Source organism: Lytechinus variegatus, chromosome 7, assembly GCF_018143015.1.
Source record: "Lytechinus variegatus isolate NC3 chromosome 7, Lvar_3.0, whole genome shotgun sequence".
NCBI classification, from domain to species: domain Eukaryota; kingdom Metazoa; phylum Echinodermata; class Echinoidea; order Temnopleuroida; family Toxopneustidae; genus Lytechinus; species Lytechinus variegatus.
In genome coordinates, this window is record NC_054746.1 from 21,598,358 (window position 1) to 21,607,607 (window position 9,250).

The window sequence follows — 9,250 nt, forward strand, 5'->3', positions numbered from 1 at the left end:
TGAACAGTACATGAAGATGGGCCATGGGATTTAAACTTGTAACAAATTATTTATATTGTCCAAAGCTTATGAAGGTACATTTATCAATAATTTTGAACCTCTCCAAACTTAAATAAAACACAATGGCCTGTATTCTAAAGTCTGAACTCAGATTTGATTTAAACTCTTGGCTAAGTTGTGGTCTAACTATTGATAGCCAATTGTGACACAAATTTTGAATTGTACAAGTGCAGTTTATATCAATTTATTTAAAATGAAATCATTCACAACCATCTAGGGGCAATAACTAAAATAGTTTTCTTCACTATTAAAGCAGGAAGAAGGAGCAAAGTAAACATACCCTGAAAAATAGTTTTACATGTTTTGATCTTAGCAGTTGATTTTAGCAGTTAGTTGTTTAACCAAACATCAGAATATGGGACCCTATCTATCTATGGTTATGCAAAAAGAAGTGAAACCAGCAGCATTTGAGGATAGCTAAATGCATTCGGCTCATGTACAAGTAATTTCAGTTCACTTTTCATTTTGCAAAGGGGGGGGGGGGCAATTTGTCAAGGAATATGAATGATCTGTTGCTGAATGGAATTCCTTGATGTGACCATCACATGCATCTTTTCATCTGATGAATCAGAATCTACACAAGTATATTGGAAGGATAATAGGAAAAAAATGTGTGAATGACCAAGTGTGAAAGTCCCTGAAGCACAAGGGAGAGGAGTAGAAGAGAGAAATGGGGGGGGGGTGAGGAAGTGAAATTAATAAAGAAGGGTTGTCATAAAGAAAAAGTACATGGAATGATGAGAGATTGTTTGACAAGGGAGAACGACACTCGTATGATAACTTGAATGTGACCGAGCTAGAGTTATTTCATTCATGTAGACCAGGGTCCCATAACACACAGGTTGGCGATTCATTGTATGCTTAGTTTCACTAATGTAATCAATCAATCATAAAAAGACAATGGTTGCTCAGCTTTGTGTTACAGGCCCCAGATTGATGCCAACACAAAGTTTAGCAATGATTGTAGAACATTTTTCTTCGATCAATTCCATAAACTACAATGTACAAATCAATTGTGAAAATCAAGCGTACGATCACTCGCTAACCTTTGTGTTATGGAACTGGTGAGAAAATATATTTATTTAATGAGGTGAGAAGAGGTGAAGGATTACTGAAGTTTACAATGCAACATCCACAATGAACAGGAAAGGAGGTGAAATATGCAAGAGGGTGTTTGAGATAAGGGGTGGAGTGTGAAGAATTAATTTAAGTATATAAATTAATTAAAGAATAAATTCGAAATTCATGACATAGAATTTTATAAATTTTTAAGATCATCATATGGATGGAAACGAGAAAAGGGGAAAAAGTTTTAATGGTTTGAAAAAGAAAGTTTGGGAAGATTCATTTGGAAGAAAGGGTTGAAATAGTAAATGTAAACAGAGACAAGCAGAAAGAAGAGAAGTAGAGGGACAGAGGGTAAATATGTTACTCAATATAGGAGGAATTACATGGTTTAGTGATTGAAATAATACATTAGAAGGGAGAGAGGGTGCGTGTGTGTGTTTTTTATGTATAAATCATTGTTTTTTTGCCCAGTTTATCTCAGAACAAAATAGAACTTGGCAAAAACCAAGTGCAACAATTCCTGAGCAAAATGCATAAATTTTGCGCATACTAATCTGCACACAACACCCCCTAGGTACTTCAAAATGTGGTATCTACATGTGCACAAGACTTCATTTAAAAAATAATGATGTGTAAACCTGAAAATCACAATGGCCGCAGTGCAATCACAAAAATATGAAGGTGGGCTGAAATTAGTGGTTAATGCTGGCAGTGCAGACTTTGGAAAACAACAACACTTGTATTGTGTGTGTAAACTAATTTTTAATCATTCACACCAATCAAGGTTTGATGGTATCTTGGAGATCAAAAAGAAAATTTATCTTTTTTTAATACATATTAACATGGCATGTTAATATTTTAATAATAACTAGACAATATCACCGTCACCAAAAAGATAAAAACGTAAATACATTCTGGAAATGTAGGTGAAATAATATTTAATCTTTGAAATGAAAAAATGAAAGAATACATATTCATCATTAACAGAAATTCTGCATATTTCAAAGAGTATAGTGATAGTCCAGCCCAGATCAGTCAATCCATGGAGGTCATTTCATGTTCCCATTCAACCAGTTATGTGTATTCCACTTTGCAAAGAATAGAAAATTAGGCACAAAGGAGAGTACAGTACTACAGTTGTGTGTGATCCTTTCTCATCAGGTACCACTCTCCTGTGATCAATGGATAACATTCCAATGTGACAACATCCCGCATTGTCCAATCCTTTTGCCTCACAATGGAGTAGTTGGACCGCACCATTGGTCTCTTGTTTGAATGTAATACGCATTTTAAAAATCACTCCAATTGTGGCCCCCTTTTGAATTTGCAAACTCCTGCTCCTTGGAGTCATAACTAAAAAGCACATTGACTACATCAGTCACCTCTCTGAATCTGATCATGCTATTTTAGATCACTACTTCCAATTGAACCTTCTTTCTCATTTGGAAAGTTAGAGCTACTCCTCAAAGCCCAAACAAAAACAGTTTTGACTGTGAAAGCTAACTTCTGCTAACAAGTCACTACAAACTTTGAAGCTTGTATTTCCTCTATCATTTGTCAACTTCTGCTCTTCTGAGTCCCTATAGAGAAACACATCGGCTACATCAGAGGTCACCTATCTGAATCTGTTCTTGATCTACCACTGTTGCTTTTTGAGTCACCAACAATGCCACTGCTTGTATCTTCATTCTCATTTGTAAATGTTCCGGCTCGATCTACACTCCCAGTCTGAAGCATCTTAAGCTGTCTCTCTGCTCGCCGTACCACGTGTTCTATCCGCATTAAGTCAGTGCGGGGCATCTTGGCACCCTTCCTGAATTCGTACTGTATCTGAGCCTTCACGCCTGGTTTGTTTTCCGCCACCCGGAGGAAGGTTTTGTACAGCCGTAGGACTTGGAGCTGTAACTTACTGTGTCTGGCCATGATCTACCGGTATTCTCTTTCAATATCCATTCTATATGAAAACGAAATCATAAGAAAAAAAGATCAGTCTACTTGTTTTTTAAACTTATGATAAGGTGACTTAATGCAGTGCAATTTGATCACTGTTCTAACTTCAATGCAGTCCTTCAAATTGGATTCACTTGCTGCATGTCCCACTTATCCAAGTAGAATGTCATAATATCATACAGATATTGCCTACCTAGAGTTTAAATTTAATAATTATTACATTTCATTTCCCCGAGACCACGACGGAATTATATTTTTCCCAAGGGAAGATATTCTGCCTGAAGTGCGCAGCGCTGAGGGAAAAATATAGCTTGAAAGGGGAGATGACATTATTTATTAAAAAGATAGACCAGGCAATATCTGTTGTATGATTGCTACCAATATTGTGCCTTAGTTGACAAAAAAGATCTTTTTTTCTTATTTGAGCACTCCATGCATGTCTTGCCTTAAAGTAACTTCATTCACTGGTGGTGAATACAAAAAGTTCCCAAGAAAATAATGAAAATGGATAATTAATCAAATTTGGTATATATTGAGATAAAAGTGATATATCAAAGAATTTTTTACTAGGGCCTATGTGTTGTTAGAAAATCATTTTTCAGCTCAGGAGATGGCCCATCAGTGGTTGCTAACTTCATTAATTCATTTTCCAAGACACAGAACGCTTTCTTATCAACATGGTATTCGTTTCACATGTCAAAGAAGTGGAGCACTTTATCCCAGGGGGGGGGGGCACTTACATTGTCGAGTGGATACCATGCGCGACCAAAAAAACACGTAAAAAGGATGTCTTTTTCATTATAGGGCACGTTACGTACGTAACGTGATAAGGGTGTCAAAAACACAAAAATAATGAAAAAAGGGTATCTATTTCTCTAGGAAAATTACGTGTTTAGGGTCGAATTTGCGGGGATGATAAAACAAAATTAAAATGTATTATAAAGGATGTCCTTTTAGACCCAACACTTCGTGTTTAGAGTCCGATTTGCACGAGGTGTAGAAGGTGGGGTCGTACTAAACCAAATAAGGTAAAGCCGACGACCGAAGGACCCGTAACAATAAAACATTCCTGTACTTGTTTAGGGGTTCATTTCAGGGAATATTTGCCAAGAGTATCGTTTTGTTTCCAATACTTGTTAAGGGTAGGGTTTCACACGCCAATACTTGTTAAGGGGTGCATTTTCAGAATATTGAAATTACGTGTTTAGGGTGCTTTTCGAGACCCCATGGTCGCGCATGGTATCCACTCGTGAATGGAAGTGGCCCCACCCCCCCCGGGACTTTATCTACAGACATCAGAAATTCACCATCTTTAAATTGCTTTGAAGGACAAGTCCACCCCAACGAAAAGTTGATTTGAATAAAAAAAGAAAAATCCAACAAGCAAAACATTGAAAAATTCATCAAAATCGGATGTAAAATAAGAAAGTTATGACATTTTAAAGTTTTGCTTAATTTCACAAAACAGTTACATGCACATCCTGGCTGGTATGCAAATGAGGGAACTGATGACACCATCCACTCACTATTTCTTTTGTACTTTATATTCTAATTTTCTCCTTATTGTCAAGTGATACCACGAGTACTTCCTCCCTGAACATGTGAAATTAGCATTGTTTAATACTACTATATAGTTCAGTCAAGTTGGTCCTTAATGAAATCTATAAAAAAAAATGAAATATTGCATAATTCAAACAATAAACAACAAAAGAAATAGTGAGTGATGGACATCATCAACTGACTCACCCGGTTGTGCATTTCACTGTTTTGTGAAAAACAAGCAAAACTTTAAAATGTCATAACTTTCTTATTTTACATCCGATTTTGATGAAATTTTCAGCACTATGCTAGTTTGATTTTTCTCTATTTATTCAAGTCAGCATTTTCCTAGGGTGGACTTGACCTTTAAGGCTTGTAAAACTTACATCTGGTCCCTAAATTGAGAGATTTTCTTAGTTACAGTTGTGCCTGGGATGATGTATTTACTGTTCATTTGATATACAGTTGCCCTGATTTGTGTTCTCTTTTGTTTTTTCCTTGTTATGTAATCTTCTTCTTCTTCTTATATTGGTTTGAGTGGCGATTAGTCATATAAAAATATTAATGAAGATTAATCCAATACTTGTTAATTAATTAATCTTCATATTAATGAAGATTTAGAGTAGTTTGCATACCTGACAATATGGATTTTTTTTTTTAATCAGTAAGATCAAAGTAGCTTTGTCTATATGACAGTGCACATGTTACAAACACTGCTTTAATATAGAGTTGTTACCTCCATTGGCTTGTTCAATTTTTGAAATTGTATTGATCCTTTTATCTTTGGAAAGAAATGTTAAATTGAATAACTGAACTCGTACGTTGTCGTTGAAAAACTTAAATGACAGTTCCCCGTGTGATGCACCACACGTGAATATGATCACATCGGGCTAACCTTGTTCATTGAATGAGTGGGCTAGACAATTAACGGGTTCCTATATTATCTACTTAATTATTTTCAGATCTAATTCAAAGTTATACAACATATATAATCATTAAAAAACCTAAAATAAAACGAAGACAAACATACTCACCTACACTACAATAAAATCTCAATTTCTGGTACAGGACGTGAGTATCTGGCTATCGCAATACAGGCCTACAGGCTACAGTCTAGAGATCAATGACGCAACGCTCATCACGGCTAGGAACTGTTATAGGTTTACATAAATCTGTGGTATAAGCCTAATCTGGGACGACCGCTGCGACTAGATACTAGCCCGGGATACTAGCCCTTAGCTATATGTCCAAACGGAGGGGTGAAAAGAACTCCAATCAACTTCTTATAAAAGTTTATTTTATTTTGGCAAATAATGAAATATGCAAAGGAAGACAGATCAATGATTTGGTTCGATACGGAATCCTCAAAGGAAAATCAATTAAAGGCCCAAATATAGTTGAGGCCCTATAAATTTGTAAGCAATCTTTGACTATTCGTACAAATTGAGAGGCTTTGAAACAAAATAGAAAATCGCACATTCCTGACCGTTTACTCATGTATTGATGAAGATAACCAACGTCAGGGGCGGATCCAGCTTTCGCCAAAAGGAGGGAGGGGGGCCGAAAAATATTTTCATCAACAATTTTCTCGATTGGCCGCTATGATCTGATTTTTTTTTTCAGGGGGTAGTCCTAACTAAAGACTGAAGTTTTAAGTATAGTCTTTATTGTTATAAAAAGACAACGTACCTCATGTGGTCTTAATATATAATGCGAGCACAAGCTAATTTTTTTTTTATTTTATGTCCTTAGAACTGAAGATTTTGAGCAGTTTTTATAATCATGAACAAAGATCAGTATCCAACTAAACAATGCGAGCGCGAAGCGCGAGCCGAAATTTTATTATAGTAACGTAAAAAGGGACTCAATTAGGACTGTTTTTAGTGATTAATGAAGAGGATACAAGTATCACCAATAAATAATGAGAGTGCGAAGTGCGAGCTCAAAATTTTTGATAATCCGACCTGAAAACTGGACATTCTAAGCGCGTTTTTATTCAAATAAAGAACAAGCTGTGTGTCTCAAACAATTAAATGCAAGCGCGAAGCACGAGCTTAATTTTTTGATATACTGACATGATAAAGGAGCATTTTGAAAAATGTTGGAAAGAATTTCCAGAGAGGATAAGTATCTCACAAATCAAACAATGCGACGGTGCGCAGCGCGAGCTGAAAATTGTGTGTAAATCAAACAAAATCACACTTTGTGTAAATCAAACAAAATAATGAAAGCTTAATGTGCGAGCTATTGTGTGCAAATTGATTTCAGAATTGGATATATGATATATTGAATATAGATATATGATATAAATGATATATATGATATATTGAATGGGATTCATTACACAGGCAATGTGAGCGCAAATTTTTATATAAAGTCTATTTTCCAATTCTTCCCCTCGCCTTTTTCTTGCTTCCTATTTCGGGGTCGGGCCGGCCTTTACGAGGCTGTAAATTACACATCATGGGTATAATACCTCTTTCTTACTTTTCTTTCTGTTTTTATTAGTTTCTATCAAGATAAAGAGTTCACTTTTTTCTGCAGGTACTCAAAAAATAGGGGGGAGGGCGGGGCCGGCTCGGCCCCCTCCTGGATCCGCGCCTGAACATAGTTCAGTGGAACAACAAATGTACAGAGAGTCCAGGCGCGGATTCAGGAGGGGCCGAGCCGGCCCCGGCCCCCCCCCCCTATTTTTTGACAACCTGCAGAAAAAGTGTACTATTTATCTTGATAGAAACTACGAAAAGCAGGGAAAAAAGTAAGAAAGAGCTATTATACCATGTATACCCAGGATGTGTAATTTACAGCCTCGTAACCGTCGGCCCGCGACCCCGAAAGGAAACAAGAAAAAGATGACGGGAAGAATTGTAAAATAGACTTTATATAAAAAATTTCGCTCGCGCATCGCGCTCGCATTGCCTGTGTAATGAATCCCATTCAAGAGGAGTAAATGGCACTTCATATATCCAGTTCTGAAATCAATTTGCTCACAATATTTTAGCTCGCACATCAAGCTTTCATTATTTTGTTTGACTTACACAAATTGTTATATCAAAATTTTAGCTCGCGCTGCGCGCTCGCATTGTTTTATTTGTGCGATACCTATCCTCTTTGGAAATTCTTTCCAAAATTTGTCAAAATGCTCCTGTATCATGTCAGTATATAAAAGCATAAAGCTCGTGCTTCGCACTTTCATTTAATTGTTTGAGACACACAAGCTTGTTCTTTAATTTTAAATAAAAACGCGCTTAGACCGTCAAGTTTTCAGGTCGGAATGTCACTCTCATTATTTAATTGGTGATACTTGTATCCTCTTCATCAATCACTAAAAACAGTCCTAATTGGGTCCCTAAATTTTCACGTTACTATAATAAAATTTCGGCTCGCGCTTCGTGCTCGCAATGTTTAGTTGGATACTTATCTTTGGTCATGATTATAAAAACTGCTCAGAATCTTCAGTTCTAAGGACATAAAATATCTAAGAAATTTTTTTGGTCGCGCTTCGCGCTCGCATTATATATTAAGACCACATGAGATACCTTATCTTGTTCATAACAATAAAAACTAACATATACTTAAAACTTCAGTCTTTAGTTAAGGACTACCTCCTGAAAAAAAATAGGATTATGGCGGCCAATCGAGAAATATGTTGCTGAAAATATTTTTCGGCCCCCCCCCCTTTGCCGAAAGCTGGATCCGCCCCTGGAGACTGAAGCTTTAGTGGCTATATTCCGGCCTGACTCGCAAATTTCAATGTCTATACCGTATATATTTTCAAGCCACTAAAATTCACACTTCATTAGTGGGAAGATTAGCTGGATTTTCTTATATGCAGTTTTGCATACCAACCTAGTTATTTTGTTTAGGGACGCACCATTAGATACCGTGGGGGCGGGGGCTGCCTATTTGGGTTGATACGCAAATGATTATTTTCACTTTTTTCTTTGAGTATGTTCCCCTCATTCAATTGAGACAAAAAAATGCACCTTTCAGATGATTTATCAGTGGACCAAGGTTTTTTTTTTTTTGGGGGGGGGGAATAATTCCACCCCCTGGAAAGCGGAATATTTCCTCCAAATGCGTATTTTAGGAATAGGAACGTCTGAAATCAGCAGAATGGTCCGAAGTTGAAGATAAGAGTGCTGCGGTGATAATCCCTCCTGGAATCCCGTGCACGACCATATGACTTCGTTGAAAAACTATACGAGACAAAGTAATGCAATTCCATTTTTCAAAGATCATTGTATAACTGAAAAAAGCAAAATGTATGATTTCAAAAAGCATAGATCGATCAACATTGATAGGTATACTTTATGATGAAATCAGCTTGTGTCTTCCATGGCGAGGAAGCAATCGGGTTCAAAGGATCGCATCATTCATCTGCTAAAGAAAACAAATATCAAAAATAGAAATATCTGATTCGCAATCCGGAACTGACCTTGCGCAGCATGCCACTGTATCTGCGGTAAATTTTACTGGACTTGTCAGGCTTGCGCAGAAAATTGAAATGCTTCAATTGGCAGGTACTAGGTGCAATGTGTCCCTATGTATGCTGGTTTATGCATGTCTTCATTCAGCCAATGAGAATGCAGATGGATCAGAATAGGGGAGGCGCCACTCTAGGCGGTGCTCG